The 17007-nt window shown below is 42.5% G+C and overlaps 1 protein-coding gene across 1 annotated transcript in view; it reads left to right on the forward strand.

Annotated features, from left to right (window-relative positions):
- LOC138368496 (dynein beta chain, ciliary-like) overlaps positions 1-17007 on the forward strand; it is a 177924-nt gene that overhangs the window by 109756 nt on the left and 51161 nt on the right. The window lies entirely within an intron of this gene.

Consider the following 17007-nt stretch of genomic DNA (forward strand, 5'->3'; position numbering starts at 1 on the left):
CGATCAGCTGATTCCGGTTGAATAAAACTCACGAACTGTATATTATATTTGCAAATGTGTATTTTATCTAATGACACTGGTTCAATAATGTAAACAGCAGAAAATCATCTGCCGATGTTTGAAGTGCATTATTAAGATGTAAAATAACGTCAGTAACATCTTGTTGGACAATAGGACGATGTAGAATACCGTGACCTATATGTCGAGATTATGCGTTGAAAGGAAGGTAGCGGCCGCACGAGACAGTGCGCTTCTAGAACCACAACATTCACAACCCCGGGAAGCTCGCCACTTAGCATCGCTTTAATTTGAAAACATCTGTGCTATTACGAATCCCAAATGCTGCTGCCTGCTTCATCCAACATTGGGGACAACACGTCCTCTCGGATGAGTGATAATCTAATAGTTTTTTATGGCCATAATAGCTAGAGATTGTCCGGCCGTTAGGACGTAGGAACATTAAATAACCTGAGTGAGTTCAATTCCTTAAATTTGTTAATCCCTTCCATGGAGATTAACAGAGATGATAATATATCTATAGAAATTACATTGTACGTTCTTCACAGCATGGAGGTAAGTCTGCGAGATCTGGTCATCTCAACTTGTGAATTACATGTCCAGGAAGCTATCACGTTAAGACAGGAATTAACTTATTTTGGGAGGCTGTCAGATGCACTTCTCATTACCTGCTAGACAGCTAAGCTGATGACTTCTTTGTTATGATATTGTAGTTAGTTCACTAACTCCATAAACATTCCTTATTTATAAGGTTTTAATATTGAAATTAAGCAAATATATTCAATTCATAAGGTAGGTTTAGCAGTATTAAATCTACCCCCCAAAACTGGGTGCAAGTGGAAATATCGAACAATTAATTTCATACAGTCCACTCATGTAATTTATTCATACAATCCATTTAATAAATTTATGATTATAGTAAACTATATGTTGGAAGAATTTCCCTGCAGTAAGAGTATTTATCCGCTTTTTCTTGAATCTAAACTTATGAATTTTTGTATCATTTCTTTCGTATTTTGTTTTGTCTTTGTATATTTATTGGTTTTATCCTCCTTTATTAAACTCTTTTATCTCTTTATTTGCTTCATTTACGGCCCCTATTTCTCTACACCCTTCTCCTGTGTAGTCGTTATTGCTTAGCGCTTTCTCCTGACCTTATGTCTGGATCCTTCTAGAGAATGCAAATTAAGCTTTCTAAACTCTTTCATCAGGGAGATATCTAATTTCCAGGATTAACTCTGGTCTCCGTTTTATGGTACGGCTACCAAAACCTACCTGTACAATGTCAATGGGTCTAATAAGTGGCAAATGAAGCTAAAGAATAACATTAAATGTTTGATTGCTAACGTTTCTAGAAATAAATTCCAGTATCTTGATTTATTTCATATGTCTATGTGAGGAATTCTCGGATGAAGATCCCTACTAACCATTACTCTCATATACATTCGCTCACATATATGCAGTTTCAACATAGTCCAGCTAAACCCTACATTTTCCTCATTAGGCTTCATCTGTGAGACTCATTTATTAAATTCTTATCTTCGTCGCCATTTAGCGATTTTGTGTTTTCTTTTTAAGATATTTCCAACCACACTTTTGAGTTGTGTACATACTTGCAAATAAAGGTTGTTGCTCAACCCTGTGTCTCATTGTTTATATATATATGGGAAACAATAGAGATTTCATGACAGAGCTCAGGGGTTCTCAACTCATAATGTTTCTCATTAGGATTTAACTCTATTTAAGTTAACTCTGCTTACTTATAACGACACTGTTGTAATATAAGATATCTTCCTAATACCTTGGGGTTCTAACTTTCTAATGACTCCAAGTATAATTTTTGTTTTGTTAAAGTCAAGGTACAGAATGTCACAATCCTTTCCATTGACAACTGCCTGAAATATAGGAGACAATAATGTGACTAGATTTTTTATACTCGAGCGGCCATTATCAAAAACATTTTGTGAATCACTTTTAATCCGTTTTCCTTTAATTAAGCAAATGGCATTCACGATTATGGTTTCAAGAAATTTTCATACAATAATTTAAGTGAATTGGACGCCTGTTTGGCGAGAGTGATCCACCTTCTTTCTTAAAAATTAGCACAACCTTTGCATCCCTCTGCGCTTCTGCAACTCTGCTCTACTCTTATAGTTTGCTAAATATCCAAGACATGGGCTCACAAACTTCATCTCTACATTGGTTAAAAACTCTGTTAAATATTGTTTTTTCTCTTTGCGTTTGTTGGGGTATAATTTTACTTCTTTGCCACTTGTGAAGATTTATACAGCAGTTGGCATAATATCAAATTTGTCTCCAATGAATACAGACAAATTACTTATTTAAAATAACATCCATTTCCTTGACATTGTCAGTTTCTTGACATTTTGCAGTGGCCGAGTCTTCTCCCTATTCATTATTTGATATATCTGAAAATATTACTATATGTCCTTCATAATTTAATTTCACTATATGTGTTTTTAATTTCTTGCTATTTTCTTTTAATAAACGTTTTCCACTCCTAATTTGTTTGTATATAGCATTTACCCAAAAACGTTGTTTACTCTCATTGTTATCAATTTTCGGTCATTGTTATTGAACCAAATTATTATGTATTACGTACATGTAATGTAATTATAATTTTTATTATAATTTAATGTACATGATAATGTAGTGTGTTGTCAGCAAACACTGGTCTAACGTTACGAGCTGGGGGTCAGTCCGCTCCCATGGTCGTGCTGGGGTCAGTCCGCTCCCATGGTCGTGCTGGGGGTCAGTCTGTTCCCACAGTCGTGCTGGGGTCAGTCCGTTCCCATGGTCATGCTGGGGTCAGTCTGTTCACACAGTCGTGCTGGGGTCAGTCCGTTCCCATGGTCATGCTGGGGTCAGTCTGTTCCCACAGTCGTGCTGGGGTCAGTCCGCTCCCATGGTCATGCTGGGGTCAGTCTGTTCACACAGTCGTGCTGGGGTCAGTCCGCTCCCATGGTCATGCTGGGGTCAGTCCGCTCCCATGGTCATGCTGGGGTCAGTCCGCTCCCATGGTCATGCTGGGGTCAGTCCGCTCCCATGGTCATGCTGGGGTCAGTCCGCTCCCATGGTCGTGCTGGGGTCAGTCCGCTCCCATGGTCGTGCTGGGGTCAGTCCGCTCCCATGGTCGTGCTGGGGTTAGTCCGCTCCCGTGGTCGTGCTGGGGTCAGTCCGCTCCCATGGTCGTGATGGGGTTAGTCCGCTCCCGCGGTCGTGCTGGGGTCAGTCCGCTCCCGTGGTCGTGCTGGGGTCAGTCCGCTCCCATGGTCGTGCTGGGGTCAGTCCGCTCCCATGGTCGTGCTGGGGTCAGTCCGCTCCCATGGTCGTGATGGGGTTAGTCCGCTCCCGCGGTCGTGCTGGGGTCAGTCCACTCCCGTGGTCGTGCTGGGGTCAGTCCGCTCCCATGGTCGTGCTGGGGTCAGTCCGCTCCCATGGTCGTGATGGGGTTAGTCCGCTCCCGCGGTCGTGCTGGGGTCAGTCCGCTCCCGTGGTCGTGCTGGGGTCAGTCCGCTCCCATGGTCGTGCTGGGGTCAGTCCGCTCCCATGGTCGTGCTGGGGGTCAGTCTGTTCCCACAGTCGTGCTGGGGTCAGTCCGCTCCCATGGTCATGCTGGGGGTCAGTCTGTTCGAACAGTCGTGGTGGGGTCAGTCCGCTCCCATGGTCATGCTGGGGTCAGTCTGTTCCTACAGTCGCGCTGGGGTCAGTCCGCTCCCACGATCGTGCTGGGGTCAGTCTGTTCCCATGGTCATGCTGTGGTCAGTCCGCTCCCACGATCGTGCTGGGGTCAGTCCGCTCCCACGATCGTGCTGGGGTTAGTCCGCTCCCATGGTCGTGCTGGGGTCAGTCCGCTCCCATGGTCGTGCTGTGGTCAGTCCGCTCCCACGATCGTGCTGGGGTCAGTCTGTTCCCATGGTCATGCTGGGGTCAGTCCGCTCCCACGATCGTGCTGGGATCAGTCCGCTCCCATGGTCGTGCTGGGGTCAGTCCGCTCCCACGATCGTGCTGGGGTCAGTCCGCTCCCACGATCGTGCTGGGGTCAGTCCGCTCCCACGATCGTGCTGGGGTCAGTCCGCTCCCACGATCGTGCTGGGGTTAGTCCGCTCCCATGGTCGTGCTGGGGTCAGTCCGCTCCCATGGTCGTGCTGGGGTCAGTCCACTCCCATGGTCGTGCTAGGGTCAGTCCGCTCCCACGATCGTGCTGGGGTCAGTCCGCTCCCACGATCGTGCTGGGGTTAGTCCGCTCCCATGGTCGTGCTGGGGTCAGTCCGCTCCCACGATCGTGCTGGGGTCAGTCTGTTCCCATGGTCATGCTGGGGTCAGTCCGCTCCCACGATCGTGCTGGGGTCAGTCCGCTCCCACGATCGTGCTGGGGTCAGTCCGCTCCCACGATCGTGCTGGGGTCAGTCCGCTCCCACGATCGTGCTGGGGTCAGTCCGCTCCCACGATCGTGCTGGGGTTAGTCCGCTCCCACGATCGTGCTGGGGTCAGTCTGTTCCCATGGTCATGCTGTGGTCAGTCCGCTCCCACGATCGTGTTGGGGTCAGTCCGCTCCCACGATCGTGCTGGGGTTAGTCCGCTCCCATGCTCGTGCTGTGGTCAGTCCGCTCCCACGATCGTGCTGAGGTCAGTCCGCTCCCACGATCGTGCTGGGGTCAGTCTGCTCCCGCGTTCGTGCTGGGGTCAGTCTGCTCCCGCGTTCGTGCTGGGGTCAGTCTGCTCCCACGATCGTGCTGGGGTCAGTCTGCTCCCGCGTTCGTGCTGGGGTCAGTCTGCTCCCGCGTTCGTGCTGGGGTCAGTCTGCTCCCGCGTTCGTGCTGGGGTCAGTCCGCTCCCACAATCAGTGCTGGGGTCAGTCTGCTCCTGCGTTCGTGCTGAGGTCAGTCCGCTCCCACAGTCGTGCTGGGGTCAGTCTGCTCTCATGGTCGTGCTGGAGTCAGTCTGCTCCCGCAGTCGTGCTGGGGTCAGTCTGCTCTCATGGTCGTGCTGGGGTCAGTCTGCTCCCATGGTCGTGCTGGGGTCAGTCCGCTCCCACGATCGTGCTGGGGTCAGCCCGCTCCCACGATCGTGCTGGGGTCAATCCGCTCCCACGATCGTGCTGGGGTCAGTCTGCTCCTGCGTTCGTGCTGAGGTCAGTCCGCTCCCACAGTCGTGCTGGGGTCAGTCTGCTCTCATGGTCGTGCTGGAGTCAGTCTGCTCCCGCGGTCGTGCTGGGGTCAGTCTGCTCCCGCGGTCGTGCTGGGGTCAGTCTGCTCCTACAATCGTGCTGGGGTCAGTCTGCTCCCACAGTCGTGCTGGGGTTAGTCGGCTCCCATGGTCGTGCTGGGGTCAGTCCGCTCCCACGATCGTGCTGGGGTCAGTCCGCTCCCACGATCGTGCTGGGGTCAGTCCGCTCCCACGATCGTGCTGGGGTCAGTCTGCTCCTGCGTTCGTGCTGGGGTCAGTCTGCTCCTGCGTTCGTGCTGGGGTCAGTCCGCTCCCACGATCGTGCTGGGGTCAGACTGCTCCCACAATCGTGCTGGGGTCAGTCCGCTCCCAGGATCGTGCTAGGGTCAGTCCGCTCCCAGGTTCGTGCTGGGGTAGGTCTGCTCCCGCGTTCATGCTGGGGTCAGTCTGCTCCCACGATCGTGCTGGGGTCAGTCTGCTCCCACGTTCGTGCTGGGGTCAGTCCGCTCCCGCGGTCGTGCTGGGGTCAGTCTGCTCCCATGGTCATGCTGGGGGTCAGTCTGTTCCCACAATCGTGCTGGGGTTAGTCCGCTCCCATGGTCGTGCTGGGGTCAGTCCGCTCCCACGATCGTGCTGGGGTCAGTCCGCTCCCACGATCGTGCTGGGGTCAGTCTGCCCCCGCGTTCGTGCTGGGGTCAGTCTGCTCCCGCGTTCGTGCTGGGGTCAGTCTGCTCCCACGATCGTGCTGGGGTCAGTCTGCTCCCACGTTCGTGCTGGGGTCAGTCTGCTCCCATGGTCATGCTGGGGGTCAGTCTGTTCCCACAATCGTCCTGGGGTTAGTCCGCTCCCATGGTCGTGCTGGGGTCAGTCCGCTCCCACGATCGTGCTGGGGTCAGTCCGCTCCCACGATCGTGCTGGGGTCAGTCTGCTCCCGCGTTCGTGCTGGGGTCAGTCTGCTCCCGCGTTCGTGCTGGGATCAGTCTGCTCCCACGATCGTGCTGGGGTCAATCTGCTCCCACGTTCGTGCTGGGGTCAGTCCGCTCCCGCGGTCGTGCTGGGGTCAGTACGCTCCCACGATCGTGCTGGGGTCAGTCTGCTCCTGCGTTCGTGCTGGGGTCAGTCTGCTCCCACAATTGTGCTGGGGTCAGTCTGCTCCCATGGTCGTGCTGGGGTGAGTCCGCTCCCAGGATCGTGCTGGGGTCAGTCCGCTCCCACGATCGTGCTGGGGTCAGTCTGCTCCCGCGTTCGTGCTGGGGTCAGTCTGCTCCCGCGTTCGTGCTGGGGTCAGTCCGCTCCCACGATCGTGCTGGGGTCAGTCCGCTCCCACGATCGTGCTGGGGTCAGTCTGCTCCCGCGTTCGTGCTGGGGTCAATCTGTTCCCGCGTTCGTGCTGGGGTCAGTCCGCTCCCACGATCATGCTGGGGTCAGTCCGCTCCCACGATCGTGCTGGGGTCAGTCTGCTCCCGCGTTCGTGCTGGGGTCAGTCTGCTCCCACGGTCGTGCTAGAATCAGTCCGCTCCCCCTGTTAACATTCGCTCTATCTACACTTCTCAAAACTCTCCTTAATTATTATTATTAACATCTTTATTGACAAAATTAATTACAATTTTGCCTAATCTGAGGATTTTGGTTATTAATTATTAAAGTGAGGATAATGCTAGTATTCACTGTCACGCAGGACAGAGGATCATAGATAAGACAATAGGTCTAAACTGTAGGCTGAAGCACATATATATCATGGTTACAATCAATGTTTTAATGTACGGATATGTGAAAACAACTTTCTATTGTGCACTGCCACACAAGGGCAGGGATGGGTTCATAAGTGATACAGCTTAGAAGTAATATAAATAAAAATTGTTCTTCATTCTTTAAAATGCACAAGCAAATTTTGGGTAAATTGTTAGGATGTCGTCCAGAACACCTGAGTCAATAAAATAGTTACACAGTTGGTGGTACAAGAGGCCAGGAGGTCTAAAGTCCTTTAGACTCTCCTTAATCCCTCATAATATGTTTTATGGAAAACTGGTTCAGCTTTGGTTCCTTCTTTGGCGCTTCAATTTATATTTTCACTGGCATATATTGCTGATACTATTTCTCGACTAATGTCTACCTGAAAGAAATTTTATATTCAGCTTTTAGTTCCGTGTTTTCTAATTCGATCGACGTCTCTGTTAGTACAATAATGTCTATTTTGTGAACACAAATGCTCTAAATTCATTTATTTTGTTTCTAATGCTCCTGTAGTTTGGTTAGAACTCCGTTGATGTGTTATGTTTATGCACGTGTCCTCTCCTTCTATTTTCTCATACTAAGCGTTGTGGTGTAACCTGGATGGTCTCTGTACCATTCAGATTACCGGATGTTAAAGACTAAAATAGTGACGAGAGAAACAATATTCTTTATTGTGTTCTTTAACTTCACTGAATCCAACATTTACTGGTCAGGAAAAAGACAAAGAATTGCAATGGTAAATCAAGCTTGTATTTTTTTTCAAATTTTAGTGTACATTTTCTATTTCAGTTTGTATAAATTTGCATGCAATATCCTATTTCTTTACTTTTTTGTAAAATTTGGATGGAATTGTTTAATTTTTTCAAGTTACAATTGAAGAGTTTTCTCACCTTAGCACATTTAATTATTTGCTACCAGGAAGAACTAATGGAACATGCAAATATATACACCTGAGAAGATGCAGCAATATTCTAAATACAGGTAAATGTCACTGAAAATTGCAAATTTTTCCACCCAAAACTGTATAAAAGATATAAAATTGTATAGACCAAAGTGGAAGGAATATTTAAACAGAGACTGCTCAACATTTTATATATAAGGGACCAAGAGAATAAAATCAAAAGCGTGTCATTATGAATACAGCAACACCCATATATATCTGGGGGACGTTTGAGTAAGGGAAAGGAAAATAATGACAAAAAATTTTGCCATTAGTGATGTTAGTGTTCAGACTCTACCATCAATTTGGTCAAGTGCTAGACATGACAATGTGGCACCCCTACCAGAAACAAAGGTATTAATGTCAAGTAAAATTCAAATGTTGTAACATCTTTCGTATTTGCCAATATACAAGGAACCAAAACACGTAAAACAAAGTCCACTTTATAACTAGTCTCCTACATAAGGCACATGCAATGACTATAGCTTTAACTGAAAGTCATTCGAAGTACTATTAATACAGTGTGATACGGATATGAGAATTCAGTCTTTTGAGATATGATAGTAATCAGGCTGCAAGGTGGGTTAGCCTGTACATCAAAGGCACACTCATCTGTACAGAACTACTAAACACCTCAAACGATATAGTGGAAGTGCTGATAATCATAATAGAAATTCGAAGTTTGGTGATTGACCTAGTATATAAATCACCAGATACAGCACATTAAATAATCAGCAGTTTAAAAACCAACTTATGGAAATAAAATACTGTCGAGAAAACTTCACAAACCCTGTCCAAACCTCAGCTTGCTTTGTGAAGTTAACTTACAGCATCTAAAATGGAAAATGTGGCAAATACAGTTATACCACAGAAAATCCCAGGAAGTAATCTAATTAAACAGTCACACACAAATGACCTCTTGCAGCTGTGTGACAGATTTCCCTTAAACCAGCAAATAATAGAACTAGAAAAGAAAACACCATTGATCTTATTTTTACAAACAATGATGGACTGCTTAGGGACATGAGGATTACGAATACATGATACTTAAATCACAACCTAATTCATGCTCAAATATGGATGGGCAATATACCTGTGCAGGCAGTCTGAAATTGAAAAGGAGGAGAATTCAGCAAATTCAATTTTATTAAATGTATCAACTGGGTACAAATAAACCAAGACCCTGCAGAAATATGCTGGGAAAGACACCTAGATAATGGAAAATTGAACCAGTGTTTTGAGGAAATAGATAAAATAGCACTTGGAGTAGGTACGGGTCACATATCACTAAGGAGAAAGTGAAAAAGATGCAAACTAAATAGAGAACAGTGTTCCCTCTATAGGTAAAGAAAACAAATCGAAGAACATCTAAAATATTCCACTGTCTCCCAAGAACGACAAAGAAGACTATGTAGAGAAATAGAAACGATCGAGCTAAAGTTGCAAGAATCATATAAAATCCATAAGAGGGAAAGAGAGCATACCATAAAGAAAACAGAGAGGAATCCAAAATACCTTTTTCTTATGCAGAATTTAGTAAAAAAAAAATGCATCTTGCATTGGGCCCTTGCACAAAGGTGATAGAACTTTCACAAATGACAACAATGAAATGAATGAAATACAGTAGGCTTCTGTTTTCGGTGAATTCCTGAACACATTGAGGTTCAATGATCCAAACGAGTTATTTTTTAATATTATACCACTATCGAATTATATATCAGTTGTAACACTAAGCACACTGGACGTTGAAGTAACCCTAGACAGCATGCCCATATACTCTGTGTCAAGCCCAGAGTAGTGGAATTCTATATTCATCAAGAATTACAAAAACCTTATATCGCAGGCCATTAACCTATTTTGGAGATGGAGGCTGTTGTTTTTCCAGACATACTTAAAACCGCAGAGATCGCTCCATTTCGTAAATTAGTTAATACAGTAGATGCAAACATTTGTAGACCAATATCTCTAACATCACATATCAAAACAATCTTTGAAAGCGTGCTAAGCAGTAAGATCACAAAACACTTGCAATCCCAGTGTCTACATAACCTCAGGCAACACGGGTTCAGAACAGAGCCCTCCTGTCTCTCACAATTACTACCCCACAATGACATAGCATTTGATACCGTAGAAGACAAGCAAAACGCTGATGTAATAGACACAGATTTACAAAAGCTTTTGACAGATGTGACCATTGAGTAAATACATCAAAAATGCACACAAAAGGAAATATTTTTTAGTACGACAGTTTCTTTATTAAATAATATAAAATTTTAATCACATACACACACACACACATATATATATATATATATATATATATATATAAGCCTATACTTGCATAAACCACAAGTGAAGATAAACAATCTTTGGACAATTGTTATATATATATATATATTTATATATATATATATATATATATATATATATATATATATATATATATATATATATATATATATATATATATATATATATATACATATATTATATATATATATATATATATATATATATATATATATATATATATATATATATATATATATATATATATATATATATATATATGTCGTACCTAGTAGCCAGAACGCACTTCTCAGCCTACTATGCAAGGCCCGATTTGCCTAATAAGCCAAGTTTTCATGAATTATTTGTTTTTCGACTACCTAACCTACATAACCTAACCTAACCTAACTTTTTCGGCTACCTAACCTAACCTGACCTATAAAGATAGGTTAGGTTAGGTTAGGTAGGGTTGGTTAGGTTCGGTCATATATCTACGTTAATTTTTACTCCAATAAAAAAAAATTGACCTCATACATAATGAAATGGGTAGCTTTATCATTTCATAAGAAAAAAAATAGAGAAAATATGTTAATTCAGGAAAACTTGGCTTAATAGGCAAATAAGGCCATGCATAGTAGGCCGAGAAGTGCGTTCTGGCTACTAGGTACGACATATATATATATATATATATATATATATATATATATATATATATATATATATATATATATATATATATATATACGTTGATATATATATATACGAGATACATATACGTATATATATACATACGTTGATATACATACATACATATATATATATATATATATATATATATATATATATATATATATATATATATATATATATATATATATATATATATATATACATACATAGATACACGTATATATATATACGTTGATATATATATACGAGATATATATATATATATATATATATATATATATATATATATATATATATATATATATATATATAAATTTTACAAGGAAATCCTACATTACATATACAGTAGTATAATTCTTAGTAAACAAGTGTTTCATATCGTCACAGATCATGAGCATTAAACCCTTAAATGTTATTTTTTTTCCTTAAATGATTTGCAATTTTAGAAATTATATTTACATCAATTTACATCAACAGGGGAAATTATTATATTATATATATATTTTATATAATTCTCAGAAAAAAAATTCATATCACCGAGCATGAGCAGTAAACCCCAAATGTCATACCTGATCCTGCCTCGCAAGAACTTAAATATTTTGCCTACTGAGTAACCCTCCAGCCTTCCTATCCACACAAAAAATGTAATCAGAGAGTATCATAATTATTGTATTCTTATTTTTCTTGCATTTGGTATCAATATGAAACATTAAAAAACTCATAAAATCCACTCTAATGCTTGGTTCACATAAAGCTTTAAGAGTGTCTGTAATCCAGTTTACAAGAGCAACTTTCTGCTTACTGAAATAAAATATATGCATATTATTCTTAATTTCAGTATTTTGATCACAACTATTGTTGTCCTTAATGCCCAACATTAACAACCTATCATTAGTAGGGAGGGTCTCATTAATATTGCGATACAATAATTCACATGGTTTTGGGGCAATAAATTTAACATGAAGATTTGCCAATATTAATTGTCAGTTAAAAAGTGAATATGCCTCATCTACTCTAGGAACTATATTTGGGAGCAGAACATCATAGACTTATTTACTGTTCATCATTAAAAAAACCTTCAATATTACAAATCTGCCTGAGAACATCGATTGAACATGAATAAAAGTGAGGTGAGATAAAGGCAAGGTCAGTATACTCTGGCATATGTATCAAGTAGCTAACACGTAATTTACAAAAATAGTGTCCTAGTGCATTTACACTATTCCTGTGCATTATCTCCTTTCTAAATGTAGCACATAATATAGCCAATGACTTATGGTACACATTCCTTATTCCTATTGCACCGTTTTTCATACCTTTACATAGTTTAATTGATTTAATTAGTCCGTTTAATTGATTGGTATCTACCATACATATCTAAAAATGGTTTTGTCAATCTCCATAGCACTTTTCTTGTCAATTGGAAAACTGTGAGACAAAGACCACACTTTAGACAAAATTTTGCAATTGATTATTACAGCCTTCTGAAACAGGGTTAATTTCCTATTTGCCAACGAATTATTCGTAGCTGCTATTATATTTCTACATAGTACTTGCCAATTCGTAACAAATGTTGTTCCCTATGTTTTACACCAGTAAATCCCAAGAGCTCCAATAGACTCTACTACCTTGAACCATGAACCTATACAGGTAACATTATTATACTAACTGCCAAGCCCTATCATTCACGTTTTGTCCTTGTTAATGACAGCACCTGTTGCCCTCTTAAAGTTGTCTAACTCATCCTGAACATTCACTACTGAGTCTTCTGTCGACACAAAAATAGTGGTATCGTCTGCATAACCAACAACAGGAAGTGTCATAGAATTTGGCAGCCAAGGCGGAACAATAAAGTAATTGCTTTTTACTGCCAAGTTCAATGGCTCTTGAAACTTAACATACAAAATCATTGAAAGGGGACATCCCTGACGTACCGATCGTTCAATTGAAAATGGTTTACTCAAGACACCATTGATACACACGCTGCTCCGACACTGTTGATAAAGCATACGGATCCAGTCAATAAATTCTTGTTCCAATCCTAATCTATCCAATATTTCTAATACAACCTGAACATCAACACAGTCAAAAGCTTTCGACCAATCGAGGTTTATCATGGAGGAACGAACATTATTCTCAGACACTTAATACACAACATCCCTAATTACATTATTACATTTGATTATCAATCTTCCAGGCACACCACAGAACTGTTCCTTTGATATAATTTTGTCCATTGCAATCCTAAGTCTATTTGCTAGCAATTTCATTATTATTTTATTATCCTGGTTTAGCAAGGAAAGTGGCTTCCAGTTTGTTAGAATATGCAAATCACTCGTTTTAGATATCATAATAATCTCATGAGATTGTGATTTGCTAAGCTTCCTATGCTGTATTCTATACAGCACCACTTATGCAAAGTCTTTCCCAATGACATCCCATAGGAAGAAATAAAATTCCGCCGGGAACCAATGAAAACCAGGTGATTTTCCATTCTATTAACTCTTGATCATACCCAACACCTGCTTATCTATATCTTCCGACAGTGACATGTTGACATCCTGGATTAAAGCCCGTATAAACTTTCCAATGATTTACTCCCGCATATTTTGGTCTACGTCCATTTTTTTTTGTATAATTTCTCTAATTCACCTCGAACATAGCTTACAATTCCATCAGTATTTGTCATATCCGTCCCATCACCTGCTTTGATACTAGTCACAAGCGCTGTACCCTTGTTATTCTTGGCTTTACTTAATTAACAAATATGAAAAGTGTTTTTCACCATACATCCTATCATTAATCTGGAGGCGAACATTGACTCCTTCAGATATTTCATCCCGCATCTTGTTAATTATGTCTTTTAAAATGATAAATTCTTCATACTCGTCTAATCTCATATTGACCATTGCACAAAGTTGTTTTAATCTGTGTTGGAATAAGGTTAAAAGGCCATATTTTTCAGCCTCCTTTCTTTTGGGCACTTTCATGAAGAAACTTTAGCATGCAATTTTACACGTCCCACTACTCCAACAGACATCTGAACTTATTTTTTTGTCCAAACCAGGTGTTCCCATAATACTTTTATATTATCAGTTTCATCTTTGCTCTGCAACAGACTGCAATTGAGCTTCCATGACCCTGTCCCCACTTTAACCTGATCGTCAATAACAAGCTTCACCACAGCCAAACAATGATTTGAACAGCTGACCGGAACAGTACTGCATGAACTAATTTTATCATGTAATGTGTGCATATATATTCTATCAAGCCTAGAACCATAATTCTGGCGAACATATGTGTACTCATAGACAACCTGTCCTCTTAAAAAGAACGTCGCTTTTGGCCGTTTGCCCGTATAGCCGAATTTGGACGTAATTTGGAAATGAAAAAAAAATGAAAATAAATTTGGGATTTTTTTTTTCAACACCAGTAAGTTAAGGGTCCTCTGATAGGTTAGGTGGACAGGAAATTCTCATAAAGTTTCAAAACGTTATGAAAAACGTTAATTTAAAGTGTCCTTTTATAACCTCTGCGCGTACGCTGGACGACTCAAATAAAAAACGGAACAGAGCGTCACTTTTGTGAGTCGATTTCATTTCAAATTACGTCCAAATTTGGCCATAGCGCGCATACGAGCCAAAAGTGACGTTATTTTTAAGAGGGCGGGTTGCATAGACACCCCCGTTAATGCTATTCGCATCCTTGAGACAAATACACTTCAAAAGTGTAATTAAAGCAGGAGATACACATGTGTTCGACTGAGTGCTACAATCTCTCACAGAAGTGACTCAATTAAAGTCGCCACCAAAAATAACATTACGGGTATCATTTCATAAAAATACAATAACTCTTTAGAGAACAATTCCTCCCTCTCTTTCTTCTTGCGGGTGCCAGAAGGAGCAGATACCTTAAGCAGAGGAATTATGGTGTCAAAAAAGGAAATCCTCGCCTATAAAACATTACCATTATCATCCATTTCGGTATTAAGAACCTTTATGTTGGCTAGTTTAGCAATCAATATCATCGTACCACCTGTCAACAGGTTCGGAGGTTTAATTAGGATTTTGAAGTAATCAAGCAGCACATCAAGTTTCTTGACATCATTTTGCACTAAAAGCACATCAAATTTATGATATTTAAACAAAGATATTAGCTGCAACTGTTTGTTTCTACAATTGAGCCCATTATTGTTTAAAGTAGCACAATTAAAATTAATAGGCCTCCTGAATTTAATTTTGAGAGAAAAAAATTACTCTTTATCCATCATTATCTCACTCGACACTGAGTGTCCTCTTTCCCTTTTCGAAATCAAAGTGTAATACTTTCCCTCACGGCTCGATGCTGTTCATGCTCCACAATATCTTACCACGCATTATCTTTGTTCTCTGTACCATGATCACCACTCACTGGTTGTACTGTGCCTTCGCTACTTTTCGGTAACTCTTCGTGACTTTACTCATGGTGAACTTCAACGGCAACCACCTGGTCACGCCACCTGGTTATGTCCACCTGGACATAATGTTTAAGTTCTGCGTGTTGTGTTATTGACGACCTCCCCCCTTCCCTTATGGAGGTAAGATTGAACAGCTTACCCCTTTCAAACACCCACAACCCGCCCTCGGTTATGTGTCAAACTTCACAGAAGTGAGCCACCCCACCCAGTGAGGAAATGTGAAGTGTGTGGAATTGTTAAGTAATTGATGATGGCTGTCACCTGCATGGGAGGGGGTTGAAGGGGAGGGGGGGGGGGGAGGTGCGATTTACGACCCCAACACCTTAATGCGAACACAGGTCACTCTAGCGTGGGACGTCAAAGACTACACATGTGTGTGGCCCCACCAACCCCACTGGGGCTGGCCTCATGGAGGTACAATGCTCCTATGTGGTCTGCTGGTATGTGCTGAGAACCTCATGTCTATGTGGACATACATGTGCGTGTGTGGTCATGTGATGCTCCGCTCTGGAAGCAAGCTACGTGTGGGAGTGATGGGAGTGAGACCCACCCACCCACACTGTTTACAGAAAACCAGATACAGGTCAGTGACACACGCCATTTGCTGACGAGACGTACTACCGTCAACACAACCCTGTCTGACGTGTAACTAATCACCGTCATTGAACACCAGCGACACAAACAGAATTAGGTGAGAAAGTTATGTGCCCCCACTATCAGACAAAAGCTACCGCCTGCTCCCCTCCCCTCTCCCCCATTCCCCTCCTTCACAAGCCATCTTAAGAGCCTGGTCTCCTTCTTTTTCCTACATAAAACAGACATTGTTGTTTAAGAAAAATAATGAAAATAAAAAAATGAAAAAAAAAAAATTTGTTGGCGACTTTAATTGAGTCACTTCTGTGAGAGATTGTAGCACTCAGTCGAACACATGTGTATCTCCTGCTTCACTATCAGAGAAAAGCTACCGCCTGCACCCCCTCTACCCCTTTCCCCTCCTTCTCAGCCCATTCACATCTTAAGACCCTGGTCTCCTACCCTGTCAGGGGTAGGGGGGGCCCCTCCCTCCTCAACATATCCTTGTCAGGGTAAGGGGGGCCCTCCCTCCTCAACATATCCTACATACTCTTATATCTACACAGGATTATACTACATACTCTTATATCTTATATATCTACACAGGATTAACTCTACGCGCATACTCATACATATTCATCTACTACTATTCCTCACATGTTCACCTGTTCAACACTCCTCTTCCTATACTTACCCTACATGACCCACATACCCCCACATGCCGCTCCCCCTCTCCAACATGATTCTACCCAGTGTCAAGTGCCGCACCTCGGGGAACCCCCAGAACCCCTTGAGACTACGCACCTTTGCACCACCTGAGCAGGGGGACCTAATGGGCTCACCTGCTCAGGTGCTGCACACGGTCGTAGTCCTAATTTATGCTACTTGTAGGAACCCATGATGGCACATATACCACCCCCAGCATGAGGCTACACGCTCATTATTCAACACGCTGGCCGATAGTGACAACAAACACGTTCGCCCACCAGTCGCCAGTAGCAGAGAGCAACACAAAACACGTTTGCTCACTACCACTTCCAAGATGCAACTCCCTAAGTGTGTACTAAGAAGTCAGGAGTCCAGCCAGACCCTGCAGAGTGCAGGTGGTGCGCCTGTG

This window comes from Procambarus clarkii, chromosome 25 (assembly GCF_040958095.1).
Source record: "Procambarus clarkii isolate CNS0578487 chromosome 25, FALCON_Pclarkii_2.0, whole genome shotgun sequence".
NCBI lineage: Eukaryota > Metazoa > Arthropoda > Malacostraca > Decapoda > Cambaridae > Procambarus > Procambarus clarkii.